Consider the following 25,875-nt stretch of genomic DNA (forward strand, 5'->3'; position numbering starts at 1 on the left):
GGAGAAATATATATGCATATACATATATATATATGCACATAAGTTTACACATTATATGTATGTGTACACCCACACTAACACACACATACATAGCTTGTGAAGTTTCTGTTTTATTTGCATGAAAAGGCCTCGGTCCATTGCTGGTCTGGGAGAGAGTGGTCTGGGCAGTTCTACAGTATGGGTATTGTAGGCATGAGTACGTTTTAACATTTATGGTTTAAAAAATAATGGTTAAAATTTATGTAGCTGCCCATTAAAATGATGTTTATTTGAAAGTTCATTTGAAGGGTCTGCAAGGTCTCTGTGATGTAAACTGAAAAAGACCATAACCTAAGCAGATCATGCAGACAGAAGGTATGTTTGCTGATAAACAACAATTCCTGTCTGTCCTTAGAAAACTGTCGGAGAGCTAGATCAGGCAATTCTGTGTCTGTCAACATATTCTGTCCTTGCTTCTGTTCAGTGATCAGCCCAGAAAAAAAAATAATAATAAAAAAAAAATAATAATAAAAAAAAAATCAGTCATGATTAGGATCTATGGAACTATGGAACTATTTAGCCTGTTCAGCCTGGGTGTGTTTCTGTTGGCCCATAGATTTTCACAAGTAGCGCTTGTAGTGCACATAGCTGCAATGCGTATCAGTCTTCAAAGCATAAATGTCAGACCTGATCACAGAAACTAGACTTAACTCTTTGCGATGAGGCAATCAAGGCAGACCTACTCAGTCCAGAAATGATTCAGGGAAGCAGCTGTTGGAAAAGCAACAAAGGATAGCTCTAAGGATAACATTGATCACAACAGAAGGTCATGAGAAAGTCTACAGGTGTCAAATCAAGTCACACTGAAAGTATCTAAGAGCTGACTAATGTTTTGTACTTTGTCCATGACTGCTCTTTTTCTTCATCCTTGTGATTAAGAGTTTCTAACTATTTTGACATGAAAAAATTATTGGTAATCAGATATCAGCACTAAAATTTGCTTAGATATTTTGATTTCATTCCAATGAAATTTCTTGGTGGAAGATGTGAGAGCTGTAGAGTGAATAAATTTGCAGAAAATGAACTTGTGAGAAATTAGGTTTTATTCTTAGAATCATAATTCTGGACTTTACTCCCATATATAAGGATCTTCATTTATTTGTTTACTTCTACAGAGATAAATGTGCAAATACAACTTATCTGCACTCAGCAGGGCTCAAACAGCACTGGACATTGATTTCTCTTTACTTCATCTCCCTTTTATACTCTGCCTGTAAAAGTCAAATCACAAGAGTAAGTGACACTTGTACTTGTTGCAGGCTCCATTGATTACATCTTGACACAAGGTAAAACTGTACATTAGTAAAGAGTGTGAAACAACTATTTAGTGAAATGTAACACAAACGCATCTATGTTTCTGGGAGGAAGAAAACTGAGAATCTACATCAAGCTGTAAAGGCTAATTAGGAAATAAAAGGTGAAAAAAAGGAATAGGAAGAACCAACCAGAGGAGAAGTGTTACTGAACCTGTTTGTCTTGGTAGTCCTTAATTTAGCCTGAGTTACTATTTTTTAGAGATTGGAAACCAAAAATAATGTATAACTGATATTTTGTAGAGTGGTATTATTTTTATTGTTAGCTTTTCTGAATATAAGTGATACAATGCAGAATTAATTCTGTTTACCTGTACCTATTCTTCAATAGTGGCACACATTCAACCTATGTCTGATGAAAACACCCTTTTGCTTCATTTTCTTTGAAGTCTTGAGCATCCACTTCATTTGCTTTTTGCAGAACCAGAAAGAAAAAAATCTTTGTATTCTTCCCAGGCCTCTGCATTTCAGCTTGTTCTGCATCCTCTGCCCTCCAGATCTCCTTTATTTTCTTACAAAACTCTTATCCTTCCCTATATTCACAGACCCTCCCAGATCTTCAATTTGTCTTTGTGTGGCCCTGAGTTTTGTGTAAAACTCACTAATGGAGCCATTATTAATTTAAATAAGGTTACTTCCATAGCAAACCACATTTTGTTCTTCTACCAGCTCGACCGACAGTTTTTTATGCAACATCATTCCAAAAGTCTCAAGAGCCATCCTAATCTTTTGTCGATAAGGTAGTCTACACGTGAGAATTACTACCAGCTTTGAATCAAATCTACTTAAAGAGCTTCCAACAGATCTGCCCTTACTCTGTGGACATCTTCTGGTCCCCTTCAATGCTTACCTTGTTTTCTTATGGGAAAATAATCTCTTTTTCCATGGTTTTGGTGATTCTTCCTTATTAGAGGAACATGTGCAAATTTTTATGATATTTTTTCCAGGGGCGTTCTGCTAATTCTGCCTTCTACCTGCTTTTGGCATCAGACCAATGTGCAGAATGCAAAACAAATGTGTTTATCAGAGTTCTACATCTTACACACGCACACACACACAGGAGAATGAGAAACTTATTTCATTACCAGATCTGAACGCCTCTCAAAGATTCATTCAGTGAGCTTCTATCAAGATCTACTTCAACAAATCAATGCTTTTTAGTCAGAAAAAAATGGGGATCTGCATGAAAATTTTCAGGTAGTTGTGATTATCACTAAAACCATTTCATTTTACGCTCTTAACGCTGTAGATGGAATTTTTAGATGTCTTTTTTTTTTTTTTTAAATTATTTTCATGTTTCTCAAAAAAAAAAAAAAAGCTTTTGGATTCTCAAATGCACTCGAGTTTGCTGGTTTTATTGCCAAGCAAAGGCTTTTAGCCCTACAGGCTGATATTACAGCATTTCATTAGACTGCAACACTTCGTTTCTACCACCGCACGGTGCTGCACAAGGCTGGAAATGTACGACAGGCCTCCGTACGGCATTTGAGAAGTGTGTTTGTAGAAGACAGGTATCCCTAACTCTCGGTGCAAGCAGAACAGGAGGGAGCTGTCTGTCTGAGGTACAGGACTGCGGTTCGGCTCGGCTTCTCGGGAGCAGGGACGGAGGACAGCGGAGAGCATCCTTGCCGTGTGTGCGGGGCTTCTCCTCCTCTCCCTCACCTCCCCGTTCCCTTGGTGCACGTCCTGTGAGAAATTAGGGCTAGAAGTCCCTGAAACACTATAACCTCATCTCAATAGGGTTTTAAAGCCACATAGAAAAGATGCAATTGACCAGACAAGACAATAGATATTGTCACAGTGGGTGCAAAATCAGCCCTGTTTTTCCAAGTAGAGGTTCAGGAGGAAGCTAAAACACCAGCCTCTCTAACTAAACCTCACTTTCCCTGGAATGAAGGATTCCAGCACCATCAGCCAAAATATTGAAAACAAAAAGCACGTGAAGTATGACAAAGGGTGTTGTTTTTTTTTTTTTTTATCAGCAGTAAGAGATTTTATGCAATAGAGGCAAGACAAAGACAAAGCTGGTTATTTCTCTTGTGTAAATAATAAAATACATTTTGGATTTCTCCTTAAATAAACTGTGTTACAAGTTCCTAGACTTGCTGCATATGTGAAGCATTCTGTAAGAACAAACATATCAGACAGTATAATAATAATATATAAAACTGTAGCAAAAAAAGCAAAATGCTGTGACAGATATTAAAGTTTATATTTTCCAAATTACTTTTACCTATTTATTTATTTTAAGTAGAATGGGATGTTCAGAGGAAAAAAAAAAAAGAGAAAAAACTGAGGACTTCGGGCAAATGTTGATACTCCAGCTGTAATTTGCCATCTTATTATTATTAATTATTATTATTATTTATGTATAGTAACAGCCATAAGTTCCTTGAACATTTTCCCCAAATTTTCACCTTTGTCCAGTGATCATTGCTTAACTTCCCCCCCAAAAAAACCCTACCCCCCAAATTTATGTGAATATGTTAGTAGGTTCATTTAGAAGACTTTTTACTTTGAAAGGAAGTGAGGATTTTATTGTTATTGTTGATGTTTAGAATTCACCTCTCTGTTTCATTTCTTTTTTTTTTTTTCAGAAAAGTTACACCTTGATGAAATCACATTTGTATTAAAAGAAAAAAAAAGAAAGAAAAATAAAGAAAAAAAGAATAAAAAATTATAAAGTTGGATTTGGTTTAGTCTGGTTAAAGCTAGATATTTTAAAATATATGTTAACCTGGGAAACCCAGTTATAACCTGTCATATTTTCTTATATTTAATGATATATAACATTATTCATTTTAATAGTTGTTTTCAATGTTTATATATAAATGCTTAATGCATTATTATTATTATTATTATTATTATTATTATTATTATTATTATTTCGCTCAGAAAATGTGCTTTTGCAGGACAACAGACATCAACACTTATATTCCTAGTGCTCTTTACAAAATAAAAGTATCAGCTCCATTTTGAACACCCACACTTCAGGAATGGATGGAAGAAAATACAGAATTGGAGGTTTCCAGGTATTTCCAAGTGTGGAAAATGTGAATCTGAGAAAAATGTTACTGTGGTATTCTATTCAAAATTAACAGAGGCAGCTTTTCGTAACATTCTGTATTCATGCTAGGCTGGGACTACAGGAAAGACAACCATTGTATAAAGACAGTATTTCATCTTTGAATAATGATTTCTTTCTCAATTTGAGATCTAAGTATGTATGTTAGAAACTGGGAAAGGTCAGAAGAAATAAAGAAAAAAAAATAACGTTACCTTTAAGTAATGGTAACTTATTTTAATACTGAAAATACAATATCTTTGCATTCTTAAGTAATGATTTATTTAATAATATAGGTTTCCTTTTCACTCTTACAATTTAATCCTTAAAAACAAAAAAATTCTTTAAGTGAGTTCCTTATGTTGTTAGCCCAATGTCATAGAAATGTTTGAATTTGTAGCTGGATAATATCAAAATTTTAGTTAAAAATTTTTCTTTTTTATTTCGACTGTATGGAATTGTGCCATTTCCCAGCAAAATACTATGATATTACAAATGGAGATGTCCTATCTTTCCATTTTAATGACAGAGAAAATGAATTAGATTTTAAGGGAGAGAAAGAAAGATTCTTGTGTGTTCAGTAATACATTTTCAATCATTAATCATTCAGGAAAGAAATGTGAGTCATACTGCAGGAACAGGTAAAACAACAGTGGAAGCATGCTGGTGAAATTACAGCCTGCAATATGAAAAGCCTTCCAGGTTGGGGTGGCTTTTTGTTTTGTTTTGTTATGTTTTTTATATAAAAAAAGAGAACACAATATTAGATTTATTTTGTAATGTGTGCCTATCCAAGAAGTGACCTAAATGGATTTTGGCATTTACAGACTAAATTCTAAAAAAAAAAAATAAAAAAAAATAAAAAAAATCAGTATGCAACATATGTCCACATTACATATTGGGAGTACTCAGGGAATAAGTTAATTTTTAACTGAAGTGTACAAATACCAATATATAGCTCAGTTGGTGTTTGTGATTGAAGTAGGATTAGAGAACTAGTGGTCAAGAAAAAAGAGAAAACTCAATCCCCAACTTTAATTCTGAAGCATGTAATTCTCTGAGCTTTTATAGGTGTACAGTAGAAATGATTTGCAGAAGCATTTAATGTCAAACATGGTAATTGAAGTAAATGTGTAAGTGAATGATGAGTATATCTGAAAAGGATTGAAATCTGTAGAAGCCATTTCATTAATTTCAGGGTGGAGTAAGCAGAACTAGGTCTTCTTGTTGGCTGTAATGAAGCACTGGCTTCTGTCCTCTATGACTTCTTTAAAGGCTAAAGCTAGCAGACTGGCTGCATTACCAACCTAAGAGGTTGGAGATCAATTAATTCTTTTCATTGTTGTTTGGTGGCAGGATTTTATTTTGGCTTTGTTTTGCTGTAAATATATCATGTAACTAGGTTTTGGAGGAGACATAAATTATATTTTAAAAATAATCCGGTTTCCCAAATCAATATAAAACTTCTAAGATTTAAAATCTACTGAAAGGAGAGCCCCACATATTTGCACAGTGACCCATTGTTGTCTGGTCACAGAAGCATCATAATTTCTAAAAACTGAAACTATGCAGGATGATCGTGGTTTAAAAGATAATAATAATAATAATAGAAGAATGTTTGAGCTGCAGTTCTAAGGGAAAACAGGATAAAATACAATGTTTAATGACTACCTTCCCTACCATTGTACTGTTTTTCTTTTCCTCCCACAAAAATGCAAATATTTTAAACTGAATTACACGTGACTGATTTGCTGTTGCCAAAAATTCAGTTGCTCTATTTGGATGAGCTTATTCTTTCTCTTCCTTCTTGGTTCTGTTCTGCTTACCTCTTCACACTTCACCTCTTCTATTGTTGTTCATGTTTTCAATCTTTTTTTTCTTTTTTTCTTATCTCCATTCATAGAGACTTTTTCCTCCATCTCTGTAGTCACTTTGGTTCTGACAGTCCTCCCCATGGATTTTTTTTTATTTTTTATTTTGCGTGTGTGTTTTTGTTTGGTTGGTTGTTTTTGTTTCTTTTTTTTTTTTTTTTTCTCTTCCCCATATTTCAAGGGTCAGCTCCTGTTGCTGGTCTGTTTTATGTAACTTTATTCACTAATTCAGACAGCTGGATTGACATCTACATGTTTTCTGTTGCCTCCTCATGCACTCACTGTTCTCTTTGTAGTGGGAGCCGCAGCAGTACACAGAAGCACCTGAGGATCATGCACTATGGCCAGTAAGTTTTTTATACATTGGACAGTTCCTTCACATTTTTTGCCAAGGTCCCAAATTTTGCCTCACCTGTGCAGCTTGGAAGAGGTTCCTTATATGATTTGAGAAGAGTGTGAATGATTTATAAAATCATTACTATACCTGTTAGACAGGAATTCTTTTTTTTTTTTTTTTTTTTTTTTGAGAATACTTTTCAAAGTCCCAGACAAAAACAGTTAAATTTGACTTCTAGCTTAGGGTCCTAGCAGAATAAACAAGCATCTCACTGAAAAGAATTTAACACAAATCAATAGAAACTGCGAAGATCCCATATTTGTGAGAAATTATATTTCTAAATATAGATGTAGATGCATACATTTACATAATCAGATTGGAAACCATGAATCATATTCTATATATGTTTATTACAAACTGATTTCTTTGTTTAGTCATTTTTTTCTCAGTTCTTGATAGGCTAGCATCGAAACAAGTTGTCTTTTTTTTATTTTTTAATAGATTCTGTTGAGTATAATTATTTTTGATCCATAAATAACAATCCACACTGTCCCAAATTTCATGATTTTGAATACCAAGCAACATGTATATATATATATATATATATATATATATATATATATAAAAGATGGGCTAGTCATTAATATTAAACTAAGTCTTTACTATTTTTAATTAGCATTTGTGTCTTGTGACATGTTTTATTGCTTTATGCGAAAAATACACCAGTTATACCCTCTTATAAAGGTATCTCTACTGGTGATAGTAGAGGATACTGAATGGCTAGCCTACTCTCTAGTTGATCAGAGCTTTGTCAGTTTGAACATACTATTTCCAGACCTCTGAGAAAGGTTTAAATGAACCTGCCCAATGGATAACAACATGATATAGAGCTTTTTTGTTCTTCTTTGCACTCAGAAAATGGGACTTGAAGTGAGTACGGATGAACATGGGTTGTAATACAAATGGTTGGTACAAATACTTTCATTTTACTAATATATCAGATACAAGTGACTTTTCAGTTTTGTGCTTTTTCTTTAACTATTCAGGATCTTAATTCTTGTCATAGGAAGAAAAGAGTCAAGAACAAAACTTTAATTTTGCTATAGAGTTTGATTTGATTCCGTCTGGCAGACATATTTCTCATTTCTGAAAGTGGTGTATGGCAGCATTGAAAATGAAGCTTTTGTGAATATGTATTTTGCAGGCGTGTTGAAAATGTGACCATATTAAATACACGTTGAGGGAGTGCAGACAAGGACTTTGGAGCAGGCAGTCACACACGTTTGGATAGCTTTGAAGTTAGTGCATAGGTGAACTCATTGCAAGAATTATATGTTTACAGATGATTCTTAAAAACTAGAGTGAAAGGAAGAAGTAAACATAACAAAAGAGAAACACAACGTTTCAATCAAAAATGATGTTCAGTTTATTTATTTATATAATTCATATATTTTGTTTTCAGTAGGAGCAGTGATCCGGGTAATTTTTATTTGAAACATTAGCTTGGCCCAGTAGGTGCCAGATTAGATATACATTACTCCATTATCTCTGTATCCTACTCTGCATCAAAGGGACTGTGAAGATTGGGCTCATGAGGGAGGGAGAATAAATAAAGGATATCTCTTTTTTGTTTTGGAGCAGCGCTTTTACCATTAAGAAAAATCAATAACTGGATTGACTGCATTCAGTAGGGAGTATTATTGTTTCCCATAATGTATCTAATGCATATCATTACCAAAGTAATCACATTATTATCTGCCTCTGCCTTCTTACTTGCTTGGCTAGACATAAACCCAGAGCTATTTGTAACAGTGTTTTTTTTTTTTTCCCTTTCTTCAAAATTGCTGCAAATTTTATTTCTTTCCAGTTTCTTTATTAGCTTTTTGAACTGCTCAGTACTTCTGAATTCAAATTAAGTGTTTTCCCCCTTCTCCATTTCTGTTTTGTTCACATTTATCTAAACCAAAGCTATCATTACCTTGAAATCTGGCTTTTCTTTTTCATATTCTGTCATAATACCATCTTATCTTAGATATATTTTCACATACAATACCATGTAATAGCAGAGAGAGGGAAACAGAGTATGTCTTCCATTATAACAGACTTCAGATATATTAAGGATCCCATGTGAGAGGTTAGAGGTAGCAAAGCAACACTGTGATATCCAGAGGACTAAAATTGAAGGAAACTTTTAGAAATGTCTGACAATGACTTAACAGATAGGGGAAAAAAATAAACTATAATAAAATAAGCTGGTAACAGAAAACTCATAATGGGAATTGAAGGGAGGAAGAAGGAGAGAGGGAATGAGGGAGAGAACTCTTAGAAGTCCAGGAAACAATTCGAGCTAGTGAAACCCTTAGTGCTTAATCAAACCAGGACTATTTTCATTAAATAAGAAATGAGGATGTGCTGTTCATATTAATTCACAGGCTTGGCCAATGGTCTCCAGACAATTGAAAGCCATTTTTGACACCAGATTTGTTCTGAAACTCAGGAAGTACTATATTTCTTTGCTGAATAAGTTGTTATCAGTTGCAAACTAAATGTATGTAATACAAAATATGAATCATTACTAGTAATTCTTTATGTATTATGATAAAGACATGGACAAAGTAATTTGTATTTTACTATTTGTACTGCAGCTGTATTGCTTAACAGAGATCAAAACTTTGGCAAATAATCCCCATTAGGCTCGACTGGAAGTACTGTTGTAGTCTCTGTCATTTGCTCATGACATGTTGGGAGATGACTCAAGCTTGAAAGCTGACAATAAATTTCTACATTTGATTCAGTTGTTTTAAGGGTGAATTTCAAAAAAAATGTATATATCAGTTAAGCTCAGAAACATGTGTTGAACATCCTCTTTGCCAGACTTATGGGGTCATTCAGCACACAGATGGGTATTATTTTTATTCCAGTGACAGAGTAATGATAAATGTTCAAAACATATTCTAGGATATATAAATTTCTGGCAGCAGAGACATCATTAACATAGAGTTACATGAGGCTGCATCATGATGATCTGGACAAAATCTCAGTTGATATAAAGTATCCACTGACCCTCTTGAGCATTTGACTAATACAAAGCATAAGAACTGGATCTGTTGCAGTAATACCATGGAACAGTCCAGAGAATATCATTATTACTATCTACTATATCACTAGTAGGCATAGTGACACTAGTCTACACAGAGACAGGCTTATTTGACTTACAAAACATCTTAATTTGCTCAGCAAAGGATACACTTAATCATAATTAGTATTTCATCATATCTGATATGTAAATATGTATTCATGAATAATTAAAGAAAAAAGGCAGTTGCAAATAATCTTGTTTAAAAACACCAGGAAAACAAACAAACAAACAAACAAAAAACCTGCCACCACCAACAAAGAACACCACAGGAACAGCAGTAAGATATGCTTAGTTAAAGTAGTATTTTGTATATAAATACACTAAAGCAAAACCCCTTTAACTTGATGAGAAAATATGGAGAAGACGCTGTTTTATAAACAGAGATAGAAAGAGGTTAGAGTGAAGTTTCAATTTGACTGGAGTTAGAGATTTCTTGTTAATGACCAAATAAATATACATTGAATACCTTTGCAATCCCCTAGAAATTTCACCACCTCAGAAATGTCACTTCATGATGCCAGTGAAATCCTAATTAAGTTGTTCAAATCACTTGGTTTCCTGAAAAAAAAAAAAAAAAGGCCAAAATTTACGGATTATTGAAATGGAAAAGGAATAGACATACAACCTGATGTAAAGAGTGCTGGATAGAGCTAAATTCCTTGTTGGATTCTGTAGTGGGTTTACATGGCAAGGTTTTGGTAGCAGGGGACCATAGGGGTGGCTTTTGTGAGAAGAATCTAGAAACTGCCCCATATTAGGTAAGGGCCCCACTGCTGACCAGAGCTGAGCCAATAAGTGATGTTGTTTTGAGCCTCTGTGAGAGCATATTTAAGACAGGGGAAAAAACCACAATGCTGCACCACACAGCAGCTGGGAGAGTGAGTGGAGTGAGGAACAGCCTTGCAAGCGCCAAGGTCGGTGAAGAAGGAGGGGGAGAGGTGCTCCAGGCACCGGAGCAGAAGTCCCCTGCGGCCTGTGGTGAGTACCATGGTGAAGCAGGCTGTCCCCCTGCAGCCCATGGAGTACCATGGTGGATGCAGGGTTCCACGCTGCAGCCCGTGGAGGAGACCACACAGGAGCAGGCGGACCTGCACTGATGGAGACTGCAGCCTGTGGAGGAGCAGATTTCGGGCCGGACCTGTAGCCGATGGAGAGGAGACCACACAGGAGGAGGTGACCTGGCAGGAGCTGCTGCCTGTGGGGGATCCAGGTTGGAGCAGTTTGCTCCTGAGGGATGGACCCCGTGGTACGGACCCGTATCTGGAGCAGTTCTTGAAGAGCTGCTGCCTGTGGGAGGCCCACGCCAGATCAGTTCAGCAAGGACTGCATCCCATGGGAGGGACCCCACTGCACAGGGGACGAGAGTGACCGAGAACGAGCAGCGGAGAAGAAGCGCTATAGACTGACCATAACACCCATTCCCCCGTTCCACTGCACCGCTCGGGGGGAGGAGGTGGAAGAGGGTGGATGGGGGGAAGGTGCTTTTGGTTTCTTTCCTTTGTTTCTCGCTTCTCTAGCTTGTTAGTAGTAGGTAATAAATCTTACTATCTCCCTACGCTGAGTCTGTTTTGCCCGTCACGATAATTACTGTGTAATCTCCTCATCCTTATCTCAATCCTTGAGCCCTTTTCATCGTATTTTCTTCCCGTTCCTTTTTGAGGAGGGGGAGTGAGAGAGCGGTTGTGGTGGAGCTCGGCCACCCACCCGAGTAAAACCACCACAGATGCATTCACTCTGTGAGCATAACATTACTTTTTTTTTTTTTAATGTGCCTCAGCTCCATCATGTGAGGACCATACACATACATATTCAAAGGAGAATAAAATGCTTGAGAGGTGCTAAATCTTTGGTTGTTTAATAAACACTGTGAAAGAATGTGAAGAAATATGGACTGAATTGTGAGTTGAAACCAGAAACAATACTAACAAAGATTTAGAGGTTCTGATGTATCTTAGGTATCTTGCTGGAAACTATTTTTCCTGTAAGATTCATCAGCTAAAACTAATACGAACTACATTGTGGGTCATACTTTTGAATATTACACATACAGGAAAAGTTTTGGAACATAAAGGTAAGTATTTGAAATGTTTACCATTAAGCATGTTTAACAAATGAATAAAAGATAACTGAACCTCAAAGCAAATATAAAGAATATCTCTGAACATGACAGAGTTGATGGAAAATTTAGGGATGTTTAAAATATAATACATTACATTAATCACACAATAATAAATTATGGTTGCTAGTTTGAAATACTGCTCTCCTTTGAACATGTAGAAAAGTACCGTGTAGACAAAGAAGTCCTCCTGTGTTTGACATCGTAACTGCTAACAGATAAACTAACTTTGTAAATAACTCTGCATCATATTCAGGGTCTCTCTGGAATTGATTGTTAACCTCTTTAATCACTGAAACTATGGTCTGAGACTTTTTTTCATGTCTTTGTCTCCCTCAAAAACAATATGAAAAAAATGTGGAAAATACATACATTTGAATAAAGCAAATAAAACAGGATTGAAGAGAGATTAACATTTCTTCACTTTGAAACCATGTCACAACTATATCTCATTCAATTTTAAAAGAGAGCTTGGAAGATAGAAGATAAATACTTTAAAAGGACAAATCAATGCCACATTTCACTGACGGGTAATTATGTGAAAGCTATGTGATTTCAAGGACCAGGTTGAAATGTGATCAAGGATATTCAGCTTCTGGTATAGTGCTAGTGCATTTGCCCTTGTAAGTTTGCTGACTACTCAAATGAAAAAGATCTAAAGACATCAAAATGATGATAGCTGGTATACATAACTATTTGAGCAGTTTGGCCTGACTACAGTTGGTCTTGAGTTGGTCCTGAGTCGGTCCATCTGCAATTAGAACAGATGCAGCATTGTCTTTGCATTACAGTAATCTACAGGAGAAGAGTAGATTTTTTTGTTTTCACTTTTTTAAGCCCTCTAATACCATTATAAATTAATGAAACGTGGTCTGTAGATAGAAGATAAAAGCTTTATGGGAGAAACTAAGTTCAAGCTTGACTTTGCAAGCAACATAGCTACATGTACATTAACAATAGAAGCTTTTTGTGGTCTTTTTCTTTTCTTTCTTTTTCTTTCCTTTTTCTTTTCCTTTTCCTTTTTCTTTTTCCTTATAAGGTATAGCTTGCACATGGGCTGTCAAATGTGTAAAAGACATAAGACAAATTATATAAGGGGATAAATGGTCCCCCATACATGAACATAGAAAAAGATTCTGTAAAAGTTATAAGTCAAAACATCAAATCTTACTGTAAGTTCCTTGATCTGAAGAAATCAGTGTGGTTCATGTAGTGTCATGTCATGAATACCACTGTCAAATATACTGGAATACTGTATCTGCAATATAAACAGTGTTGAAGAGATTTCCTATGCTTCTTTAAGGAAATCTTTAATTGCCATGCTATGTTTGTTTGTTTGTTTGTTTTTAAGGTTTCAAATACTTATGCAAATATTCATGCTGTAATTTTGAAAGAAATTTCTGTTTTTAAAAATATGCATTTTTTTTTTCAATAAACTAATTAATTTGTCACTTACACAAAGCAAAATGTGTGGGGAAGAGGAAGGATGTTGATACTATTCCAGGCACATAAACCAATATAGTCAGGACAAAAATGAACATCTCAGGTAAATCCACGTCATTTAGCACTTTCATGTTTTAACTAACGATTTTGCAAAATATTTAACCCAAAATGCTCAGAAAATGGACTAAATGGGGTTACAAGTTTTTAGTTAGAAATATTAATATACTACTAATATACTTCAGCCACTCAGGATTTATAGTCTAAGATATTACAGAAATGTTTAGATTTAGGCCTTTACCTAAGGAGACGTAAATATTTTTTGCTTTTTCAGAAGTGTTAGTGACATTTGCATTATGAATGAGACTAAGGGAATTGGAGAGCTCAACAATCTTTCAAAAGATACCCTATTCCAGGTTTGCATATGGCTATAATGATGTGCAAAGTGTTTGCCAGTACCTTGATTTTAAGAATAAGGTAGGACATTGACTCTGCAGGAGTAATAAGAATATTTCTGTTGCATTCTTTCCAGACGGCAAATCTTCAGTTTTAGCCTTGAATAATGGTTAGTTGAAGATAGCTTGGAGATTCTGATTTTTGCTTAATTATCCAAGACAAGCAAGCAGACATTCAGTACAATATGGATTTTTTTTTTTCCCTCTGTAAGGTCATTGAACAAAACCTTTTCCTACATACACAGAACTTTTTACTTTGCACAGTCAGCATTACTCCATCAATTGCACAATTGTGGTCATTTCCAGATTGTGATCACATACAGATTTCAGCAGATTGATTCTGCAAAACTGAAATGATTAATTTTTTGCTTTAGTGAATGCTGATGACTGCTCTCATTTCTACAGAGTAAATATGGCTCATTAGTTGCTTCTGTTCAGAATCCTCTAAAGCTATTTACTCTACAATGCTGATATAATGTAAAAGAGAGCCTCTAAATGAGACTAAGACAAGGACAACAGCAAGGATTCACTCAGTATAAGTTTATCTAACATAAACAAATGAAACAAAGACAAAAGAAAGGTTTTATTATTTTTCATAAAAGAGAGCAGGCATGAATTCAAATCTGAGTTGAGTACTACAAATCGTGCACGTCTATGTACTTGCATATTGGCTGTTATTTTTAGTTGATTTCTTTATGCTTTGCTATGTCTTCAAAACTTGCCATTATTTAAACTTGTAATACAAAGACAAACAAAGTCATGATTTCTAGTTTTTGGCCTGGTTTGTAATAAAATAAAGCAAGTGAGATTTTGGACCTTTTAATGGATAAGAATTATCTTCCCATCTGGAAGGTGGCGTACAATTGTGAATTATGGTTTCTTCTGTACTTAGCCAGAATCCTGTGTGTAAATGACTAGGCAAAATTCATAACTTTGTTCTTCAGTTTCTCCACGAACAGTCAAGAGAGGGAATTCCAAGTTGTTCAAAGCTCCATCTAACCTGGCCTTGTACACCTTCAGGGGTGGGGCATTTACGGCTTCTCTGGACAACTTGTTCCAGTCCCTCATACCCAGTGAGTAAAGAATTTCTTCCAAATATATAATCTAAATCTACCCTCTTTTAGTGTAACACCATTATGCCTTGTTCTATCACTAAATTCCCTGGTAGTGTCCCTCCCCTGCTTTCCTGTAAGCCCCCTTTAGATACTGGAAGGTTGCTATAAGGTCTCCTCGGAGCCTTCTCTTCTCCAGGCTGAACAACTCCACTTCTCTCAGCTTGTCTTCATAGGAGAGGTGCTCCAGCTCTCTGATCATCCTTGAGGACTCCCCCTCTAGACTCTCTCCAATAGGCCCATGTCCTTCTTTTGCTGGGGGCAACAGCATTGAATGCAGTACTCAAAACTATTGAGTTGGTATTGACCAACGTAATTCAGTAAGTAGTTCCTTACTGAATATTTTCTGTCCAAATACATTGAGAGAAGACAGCTGACTTTCCTGCACAATGAGAGTTTTAAATGTTAAAATAAAAATGCAGGATCCCCCTACCCTAAAATAAAGCAAAATTTTTAAATTTTGGCAAAATTTGTACTGTTAATACAAACAAAAATGTCATAAGATACATCATAAATATTCATTTTGGTATTCTTTAATCATTTTAGATTTTTTTTTCAAATCTAAATTTTAAATATATAATTCTTTTAAAAATAAATTAATTCTACATTCACATGTCAAACTGAGAAAACTGAAAGCCTTTAAAACAATCTAAACAGTGATTTAAGTAAGTTTTCAAGGTAGCAAACATCAATTTCAACAGAATGGTATTTAGTTCAAAAATCATATTGGATTTGATAACATAATAAAAGAAACTGTTCTATTAAAAATACTATTTTTCCTTAAAGGTGGTAACTATAATGACCATCTCTTTTGTTAGAAGTTCAACAAAGTTGAAAACCTGAAGTTTTAAAAGCTTTTGTGTACATACTAGCATCTGCTTTGACCTTCTTCAACTTATTATCTGTCTGTAAACCTCATGCATAACATTTTAGCTTTAGGTGTGAGAAGCATTTTGATGTGCAGTGATCAACAAGCAGAAAAACTTCTGTTTTGAATGCACAGTGCAGACTAAAGGAGTGAATCGTTTAGCCGCAGTCTTTCCAGCTAACAGAAACATGCCATTTTTGGAGTTCTTTTTCTCTAGGTCCCCAACAGTTTCTTTTGCTACCACTGCTGATAACCTTCAGCATTTGTCCTGGATGATGTTTAACCTCCACTGTCCCCTTCCGGTGCACAATAGCATGAAATTAACTTAATCCTAGTCTGTTTCAGACTGCCAACATAATAAATAAATATTTGGAGTCACTGCTTGCTCTCATTGGACATTTGTGTTGTTTTGTTTCACCTTTGAAGTTAGAAGGAGTGAAAAAGAGGCATTAGAATGAGTGTGTATTTGAAACTGGACTTGAAATTCCTTTGGGATGTATAGTCAGCAAGGCTTTCTTTTGAAAAAAAGAATTTAGCCAGGCCCATTAAAACTAACAAGTCTATGCAACAACAGGTAAACCTGTCCTGTAACATCTAATCAGTTGGAAAAAAAAAAAACATTAATGATAAGCATGCATATTCAAATACTATTCCCAATATTATTATTCAAGTTAATATAGTATTTTTTTGTTTGTCTGAAGTCTTATGTGCTGAAATGCTACCCAACACATGCTTTCCTTAAAACACAGTCTTATGGAAGTAACTTTCCACAGAAAACTGTTTTGCTATTTAACTCCTAATTCTCCAATTTTTTGGTTCATTTCTATACAACTAATTAAAAATATAGTGACACATGCCCGATAGATTAAAACTTTTTATGATAGGCAGCATATTATGCTTATTCAAAATACATTTTAGTAAATTCCATGCACAGAATTTCAGTTAAACTGAATGTTAACCTCAGCAGAATTATTTCATTTAGACAAAGTAAATAAATTAGTGAACTTTAGTACATATTCTATGTAGTTAATTAAAGTACAATTTACTGTAAAATATATCATGCTTCAGCTTAGAAATTCCAGATGATTCCAAGCATCTCCATCCTAGGTTCCTCTTATGTCAGAATTTCCCCAGTAAGCTCTGAGAGAAACAGCCCATGCAGATGAGAGAAGACTTGTTTTGACAATAGAAGACATAAGTCATCTCACCCACATTGCCTGAGATGTGATTACAGAATTGATAACAGATATTAATGTGAAAGCAAACAAAAATGAGCTGTTTTGATATTTATTATTTTTTCTTTTATGAAAGGATGAAGGAGAGAAATGGACAGTAAGTGAACTAAAATTTAGAGTTACATGTAATATATACAGTTCCTAGGTTTTTTTACTTGGGTTTGTTGAATATACTGAACTTTGGGGAATGGGAATCTCAGGAGTATTGCCATAATTGATTTAAACCCTAGTGGTCATTATTTTCTCTTTAAGTAATCTCAGGAGAAATACCTCAATACCTCCTGAGTACTCTTCATAAACACATCTCTGCATGTGTTTGTGAAGAAAGCTCCAAGTGCTTTGTCTTTGTAATTGCTATTTATCTCAGACTATATGTGTCTTAGTTCTTAGTTCAACTTAGTTCAACTAAGAACTAAGTTTGGGCAGAAAGATTCGTGCCCCATCTTGGACTAGCAGCATGAAGCAATACAGATGACATTACGTTCAAATTTTCCATTTTCCTGTCCTCTCAGGACAGGCTGATACAAGAATTATTATTCTTTCCAGGACTACTTGTATCAAAGTAAACAAACAAACAAACAAAAAGGAATGAAACATTAGCAAAGTAAGAACACTAAATGTCCATCTAGTAAATTTTGACTCTTGTTTCCCTGTCACATCAGAAGTCAGTTTTGTATACTTACAAAGAGTAAGAAACTTTACTCTGCATTACTTTTACATTACTAGAGCAACAAACCCTCAGATTCTTTTAAAAGTCACTTTATATGTGGAAACTTCCAATATATATAGTCTACATGTGCCTATGCATATGTTAAAGCAAAACAAAACTAAAATGTTAATAAATATATGTAATAAATGGGATTCACACAGCCTTAATTTTAAGATAGGAATTTCATTATTTAATGTTAGCTACTCTGTAAAATAATTACACTATATAAACCATGTAATAAATAAACAGAGTGAATACCTGAAAATGGTAGGAGATACCATTAACAAAAATTAGTCATTTGTTTCACTTGGCTTTGTAGTTTTTGAAGGGATGGATGTAGGACATTATTTTTCCTTCTACAGTCATTTAAAAATTTAATGCACTTTGTTATTAGAATTATACAGGCAAGCTAATCCATTGACATCTGGCTCCCCTTTTCTAAAATTTGTGTAAATTCTAGTTTAGGTGTAAGATTGAAAGCTGTTTAAATGGATAATATACTTTTTTTATGAGAAATACCACCTTCTTTACACTCCATTAAGTTCATATGTTGACTTTATATGCTATGGACCAATTATTTCTTACCAGGAACAGCAGCATCTTTTCTCCAGAGGAAAGCACATTATTGCAATGTTTTATTATCTCAACATATTCCATAAAGACATAGGTCAGCACAGACCTGACAGGTGACTGCATATTTTTAATAAGTAGTATACTATCTGTAATAAGAGGACAAATGTGACCTTTGTCTTCCCATTGGAAATTCTGTGAGGATTTGGACAAGTGATTTTATGAAGCCTTGTTCATGGTTGTAACTGACAAAAAATGTAATGGAAATAATTGTAAAGTTGATGGGTGGATATTTCAATGTGTGGATCACACTAGCAGGTAAATTTTGTTCAGACCATGTGGGGATCTTGCAGAGAGAGAAAGTTTGCAATGAAGGTAGTGGAGGCTTGGGTGAGTCATGACTGCAGGAAATAGCTTTCTGAATGTAGAATTATCAGTGATATCAATAGCATAATGAGTAAAACAGATTAACATCATAAGTAAATGGCATCCGAATTCACAACATTAAATGTGGAATACTATCTAGATGGACATAATTTTTCCCTCAAATGTGTTTGTCAGAAAAAGGGAGAATACATCAAAGTACTAAGGAAACTCTTACTTATAAATATCACTACTGTCTCTGCTGCTATAAATATACACATATGTACACATATTGCCACATTTTTATTTTTGTTTTTATTTTTATTTTCATTTGAGCATAATAATTTCAGTATGCTTGCTACATTTATTGCTTTGTTGGAAGATGAAAGCTTTCTCTATTTTAGTGACCAGATATAAAAAAGATTGAATTGTTTAAAAACATTCAGATATTCCACTTTTATATTTTTTTGAAATGGTAATAAGTTCAATACATCCTCTGTGATATTAAATTTAATTTTAATTTATCTTATTATTTTCCAAAACTAAGTAAGTTTTACTTGGAAAATGGTCAGAAGACCAGGTATCTGTAAATGGCATCTAAACAACGTTAAATTTTTTAGAACCTCAGAATCATAGAAGTATAGAAAAGTTTGGGTTGGAAGGGACTTTAAATATCATCTACTCCAACACCTTGTTATGGGACACCTTGCACTAGATCAACTTGCTCAAAGCCCCATCCAGCCTGGCCTTAACACTTCCAGGGCTGGGATATCCACAGATTTTCTGAGCAAAATGTTCCAGTGCCTCATTACCCACTGAGTAAAGATTTTCTTCCAAATATCTAATCCAGCCTCTTTTAGTCTAAAACTCAATGTACTCCCTGATAAAGAGTCTCTCCTCAGCTTTCCTGTAGCCCCCCTTTAAGTACTGGAATGTTGTAAAGGTCTCCTTGGAGCCTTCTCTTCTCCAGGATGTACAACCGCAACTCACTCAGCCTTTCTTTGTAAAGAAGGTGTTCCAGCTCTCTGATCATCCTCGAGGCCCTCCTCTGGACTCATTCTAATATGTCCATATCCTTCTTGTGCTGGGGGCCTCAGAGCTGAACACAGTATTCTAGGTAGGGTCTCATGAGAGCAGAGTAGGAGGGGACAAACACCTGCCTTGCCCGGCTGGCCATGCTTCTTTTGGTGCCGCCCAGGACACAGTTGGGTTCCTGGGCTGCAAAAGCACATTGCTGGCTCATATTCATTTTTTGTCCACCAATACCCCCAAGTCCTTCTCCTTGGGTCTCCTTTCAATCCTCTTATTGGCCAGCCTTTACTCATGTTTTTCATTGTTCTGATCCAGGTACAGGACATTGCATTTGTCCTTGTTAAACTTTATCAGGTTCATGTGGTCCCTCTTCCCCAAGGCTCTTTGTATGACATCCCTTCCCTCCAACATTCCAGCCACACAGCTCTGCTCTGTGGTGTCCAAAGGGTCAAATCATTAAATATAATCACGTATAGAAACCAATTAAGAATTACTGAATGACAGAATTCCATTGACTTCTGTAATAGAATAGTAGAGTAGAATGCCACTTTACAGCTTTTTAATTTTGATTTATTTCTGGACAATGTGTATACATATATATATTTATGCTAATATAACTTCTTCTGAAAGTCGAGAAAAGTTTGGAAGTTCAGAACTTAAAAGAAAAAAAAAAAAAAAAAGGACCAGGAAAAGGACCAGGTCTCCATAAGTCTTGACATTCTTGTGAGCTAAGAAAATGTAAAAATTAGGATTATCATTTAAATTAAATTTATTTACTTCACATTATTCTAAATGATTACAGTAAAGAGAGCTTTACTCTTCTAATTGTTTTCTCATTGAATAATGATTATGCAGAGCATGCTCAGACATAAAGTGTTCACAATTTCAGATGATGTATTTAAAGGTATCAGCGGAACTGACAGATTTTAGCAGGGATTATATGGAAATGGACTCAAAACAATGTGTTTGGCTCTCTTAACTTCCTATCTAGAAAACAACAACAACAATAAAGAAATGTATTCAGTTTCTTGAAAAGGCATTTCTTTTCCAATTTACCATTGGCAGCCATATATATATATTGCAACACAGCACTTTTAGAAGCACCACAATGAAAAACCATGTATGAAGGAAGTAGTAACCTTATGAAATGAATTAACAAAAAGCTAAGCATGAAACTTCTTTGTTTTTGTTTAAGATTTGAGAAAGAAAACAATGGGATAAAGATCATTGCTATACTGCTTAAAAGGAGAGCACTCCATTTGAAATATCATTAGAAAAAGTACTATTAGCATCCTGCCATCTGGTGCCTACAGAACACTGGATACACAAGGTTTTAGTCCCTTGAGTCAGAGACCAGTGGGATAAGTGCTAATTGTTTCATTTTCATCCATAGTTTTATCATTTTTATTAATGCTTGTAAAAATTGTGGGACGGTGACTATTTGGAGTAGGGACAAATACTAGTTACCTATGCTAATGTAAGAGCATTTGCCCACAGGCTTACATGAGTGTTTCTTAATCCAGTTCATATTAGAGTATTTGATAATACTAACACTTGTCTTGGACAGATGACAAGGGCTTTCCTCCACATATGGATGAGAAATTCCTCCTTTCTGACAAAGCCTCAGGTTTTAAATCTCTGGATCTGGTCTGCCATAAACTAGCTAAATACTTGTGCAAGCGGTGAGATCAATGAGTGTCCTTTGTAAGAGATACCTCACACAGATTAATAACAAGTTAAACAACTTGTTAGATCTAATCAAATGCAGTGGCTGGATAAATATCTGTTAAGACAAGTGTGGGAAAAATACTCCTAAAATGGACAAAGTGTTATCTGTCTCCTATCAATAACAATGCCAACAGCTTTGCAGAAATGAAATAAAATAATAATAATAATGAGACACACAGAGATAATATTTATTGATAATTATAAAGTGCTATTGGAACTATGTCAGGCTGGCTTTGAAATTCTGAGATTTCAGGATGGTGTTAATGTGAATATGGAGAAAAACACTCATTACTGTATACATAACTTGGTTACACAATATTTGCTTTATGTAGAGATAACATTTGTGGCAGAGAAAAGGCCCTATAGGATTTTTATCTTGGATTATTTTCTTTTAAATAACAGGTATGTTTATTTTATGGAAATGTATACTGCTTCAATACTCCTTCCAGACTTTCACAAATATTTTAACTTTACAGAAATTGAAGTTACTGACAGAAATGACAAAGTTGACAATAAAATTGTTGCAAACATTTTGTTTATAGCCATTTACTCTGGCCATGAATGGTTAATGTTTTTGTTTCCAGAGGCTTGTCACTTCAAATACACATGATGGCTTAAGATTATATTTTTTCTTCAAAGAGGGGGGGTTGATTTGAGTCTTATCAGGTGAGTTTCATGCTTGGAGTTATGTTAGTTTTTATTGTGTTTTCCTTATGTATATGGCTTGTGTTCCCTGACAGAATGTGTGAAATCAATTTGGTCAGGTTTCTGTTGTGGACATTTCTATTTATAACTTATATTATATGCAAGTATAAGTAGATTATATATATGGAAGACACCTCCTATATGTTTTTGTAAACAGTCCTTCAATAAATTTGTTAGCTTATATATATATATATATATTTTTCTGAAGAACAAATACAAAATATAATGAAAAATGATATAGATATTAATTTTTACTGAATAATCACAGAGCCATATATAACAATAATTGTTGAGATATCTAAGCCAAGAGATTTAAAATGTGTTATAAAATGATCATTAAAAAGCCTAAAACAACAGTTTGCATTTTTTATATTAATATGAAAATATATATATATATCTAGAAATAAAATACATTGTCAACCACAACATAGTCTATGAATTTTTTATATCTGTTTTTCATTTCATTTGTCCCTGCTCCATATTCTTACAAAAAACATAAATAACACAGGTGTCTATTCAGTACATGGCAAAGTATTTTTTTGCAAGAGGGTGTTTTGTTTTGGAAATGGGGAATGCATAATAAGCGGGCTCAGAAACCAAGGTTTCAAAAAAGTAGCAAGGATAACCAAAGAGTCAATGAATTAATTTTAATTATTTGGAAATGCATGTTAATCAGCAGCCTCCAAAGTGCTAATTTATTGGAATGCTTCTGTGAAAAACCTCACAGACCAAGACTAGCTCAATTATTCCAATGAATTTACATTGATTTCAGTGTACAAGATACTCGAAAAAATAATTAATTAAATATCCCAATAAGATTTTTTAATTTTACCCCCTCATTAATGTATTCTCTACAATAAATGCCATTCATACTTTCAACTTTATTTCAACTGTTTAAATAAACCTACAAAATATTAGGAAGAAGGAAACATTTCACTGTTTTTATTATTATTAATTATTAATTATTTTTATAATTATATTTATTTTTATTTATCCCCCCCCCCCCCCCCCCCCCAAGGACAGAAGACAGAAGACAGACACTGTGCCCTGAACTCATGATAGGAAGTACTGTTTCCTTCTTGCCTTCACAGGTGTTTCTGCCTAGAGCAGAAGACCTTCACCACAGGAATGAAGGGTATTGGACCATTCCCCAAAAAGTGACAAGAAGATATGCAGCTCTTTTTAGATTTTAATACCTGCAGACTCAGTGAATTGAAACAGCTCTTATAAATTTAAACAAACAAACAAACAATAAGAACAAAAAACACCTGGTATCATTATTGTATTTTTTTTTCTCTCTGATGGAAGAAAAATGTGTACATTTAGCACATCTTAGTTTGTTATATAAAGCTCTTTAATGCATAAAAATAATCAAGTGCCATTACAGATTTTATTTTATTTTATTTTATTTTATTTTATTTTATTTTATTTTATTTTATTTTATTGTTTTTCTTCAAGCACTTTTCTTAGTTAGAAAAGAATCAGATGTGTCTTAATTCATGGTAGAATGTCAGTTCACTGATAAATATTGTTATTTATTTTTATATATATATATACATTTTTTTTTAAAGAAAAATTTTCATCAGGAGGTAGACTTTGGGGACATGTGAAAGGCAAGGGAGCATTTTCTGTGATTCAGAGCTTTGCCTGGATAATGTGAATCAGCAGTAAATTCCTACTTCCAATTCATTCCTTTTCTTTTTTCATCATACTGCTGGGAAAACTTCCACCTGAAGCTATTGTAAGGATCTGACTTGAAGCTTAAGGAAACAAAGCTATTTCCTAGTTATGTTTAACTGTTGATACAGTTGAATGACTGTTAAACAAATGTTGAACTTTTGATCAAAAGTACTGTAATCATCACAGCTGATTTGAGGAAAGCACATTTCTCTGTCTAGCTCTTTCAACTCTGCTGCTAATTCAGAGCTAGGGAAGGGGCACAGCCAGGACAGCTCACTCAAACTGGCCAAAGGGATGTCCCATACCATATGGCCTCATGTTCAGTAGTGAAAGCTTAGGGGAAAGAAATGGGTGGGGAGTGGGACACTTTCAAAGTGATGACATCTTTCCACCGCAGTATATATGGAAAGTGATTGGTGCGACCTCACCTCGAGTGCTGTGTGCAGTTCTGGGCACCACAATAGAAAAAGGATGTGAAACTACTGGAGAGGGTCCAGAGAAGGGCTACAAAGATGGTGAAGGGCTTAGAGGGGAAGACATATGAGGAGCAGCTGAGGTCACTTGGCCTGTTCAGCCTGGAAAAGAGGAGGCTGAGGGGAGACCTCATCACAGTCTACAGCTTCCCCACAAGGGGGAGTGGAGGGGCAGGTGCCAATCTATTCTCCTTAGTCACCCATGATAGGACCCACGGGAATGGTGTCAAGCTGTGACAGGGGAGGTTCAGGTTGGATATCAGGAAGAGGTTCTTCACTGAGAGGGTGATCACGCACTGGAACAGGTTTCCCAGGGACGTAGTCACAGCACCAAGCGTGACAGAGTTTAAGAAGCATTTGGACTGTGCTCAAGTCATATGGTCTGAATTTCTGGGTAGACCTGTGCGGTGCCAGGAGTTGGACTTGAGGATCCTTGAGGCATCCTTGAGGATCCCACTTGAGGCAAGTGGGTCCCTTCCAACTTGGGATATTCTATGATTCTATGACATGACATGAAGGCCCTGCTTTTCTGAAACTGGCTGAACATCTAGCTGTTGATGGGAAGCAGTGATTTTTTTTTTTTTTTTTTTTTTGGTTTTGCTTGCACAGATGCTTTTGCTTTACCTGTATCTCAACCCACAAGCTCTCTTTTATCTTTCTGATTGTCTCCTCCATACGTTGTGTGGAGAGTAAGTGAGCATCTGTGAGGTGCTGAGCTGCCTGCAGGATATCACCACCGCTGATATCAGAAAAGGAGGAGGAGAATAAGGAGAATAAGGAGAAGAATAAGGAAAATAAGAAGAATAAGGAAAATAAGGAGAACACAGAGAAGAAAGAAGAAGAAGAAGAAGAAGAAGAAGAAGAACAACAACAACAACAACAACAACAACAACAAAAACAAAACCAACAACAACCACCACCACCACCACCACCACCACCACCACCACCACCATCACCACCAAAGAAAAATTTAGGAATGTGCCAAATAAAAGACCAGAAGAGTATAGTTTATTCAGGTTAGATATTTGAAACTTTATTAATTAATATATTTGCCAGCATCTAGAACTTGTTGCCAAATAATTACTTTATTATTATTTTTATTTTTTTAAATTATGCTGAGAAGTTTTGCTTTCAATAGTCTCTGGGTATATTTTTGCCTGAGACCAAACACGAGAAGTATGTTTCTTTGTTTGCTTGTTGGAAAGATTCTCACAGCAGTAAATGATCAATAGCATTCTCCCTGACCCAAACAACTTATCTATTTTTTTGTTGTTTTTCTTGCTCTGTTCAAAGGAGACCAAAATTAACACAGAATGGGTACTATCTTCTATAAGTATTATATACCACTGAATGAAAGAACATAGATGAATAATAAATAAAATATATGTAGGCCAAACTTAAATGTATCCTGGTGTAAATATAGTATATAGATATATTATTATAAAACAAGTGAACAAAATCTTACAAAATTAATATTTTTTTTTCATGAAATGAAAATCTGATCTCTGATAATAAATCACATTCATGTTAAAAAACAAACAAACAACAAAAAAATCGTGTCACACAATATATCTATTTCCTGGAAAAATGAAAAGAGAGTTATGTTACAGTGTAAATTGCTAGGCT

The 25,875-nt window shown here is 34.9% G+C and overlaps 1 protein-coding gene across 2 annotated transcripts in view; it reads right to left on the reverse strand.

The window, feature by feature from the left end:
• Window positions 1–23,546, reverse strand: part of ELAVL2 (ELAV like RNA binding protein 2) — a 342,584-nt gene extending 319,038 nt beyond the window's left edge. For both annotated transcript variants that reach the window (XM_083818600.1, XM_083818596.1), the window contains exon 1: window positions 23,535–23,546. The gene's annotated coding sequence lies outside the window, so the exon portion shown is untranslated. The remainder of the gene's footprint in view (window positions 1–23,534) is intronic.
• Window positions 23,547–25,875: the final 2,329 nt, after the last annotated feature.

Source organism: Anser anser, assembly GCF_964211835.1.
Source record: "Anser anser genome assembly, chromosome: Z".
Taxonomy (NCBI): domain Eukaryota; kingdom Metazoa; phylum Chordata; class Aves; order Anseriformes; family Anatidae; genus Anser; species Anser anser.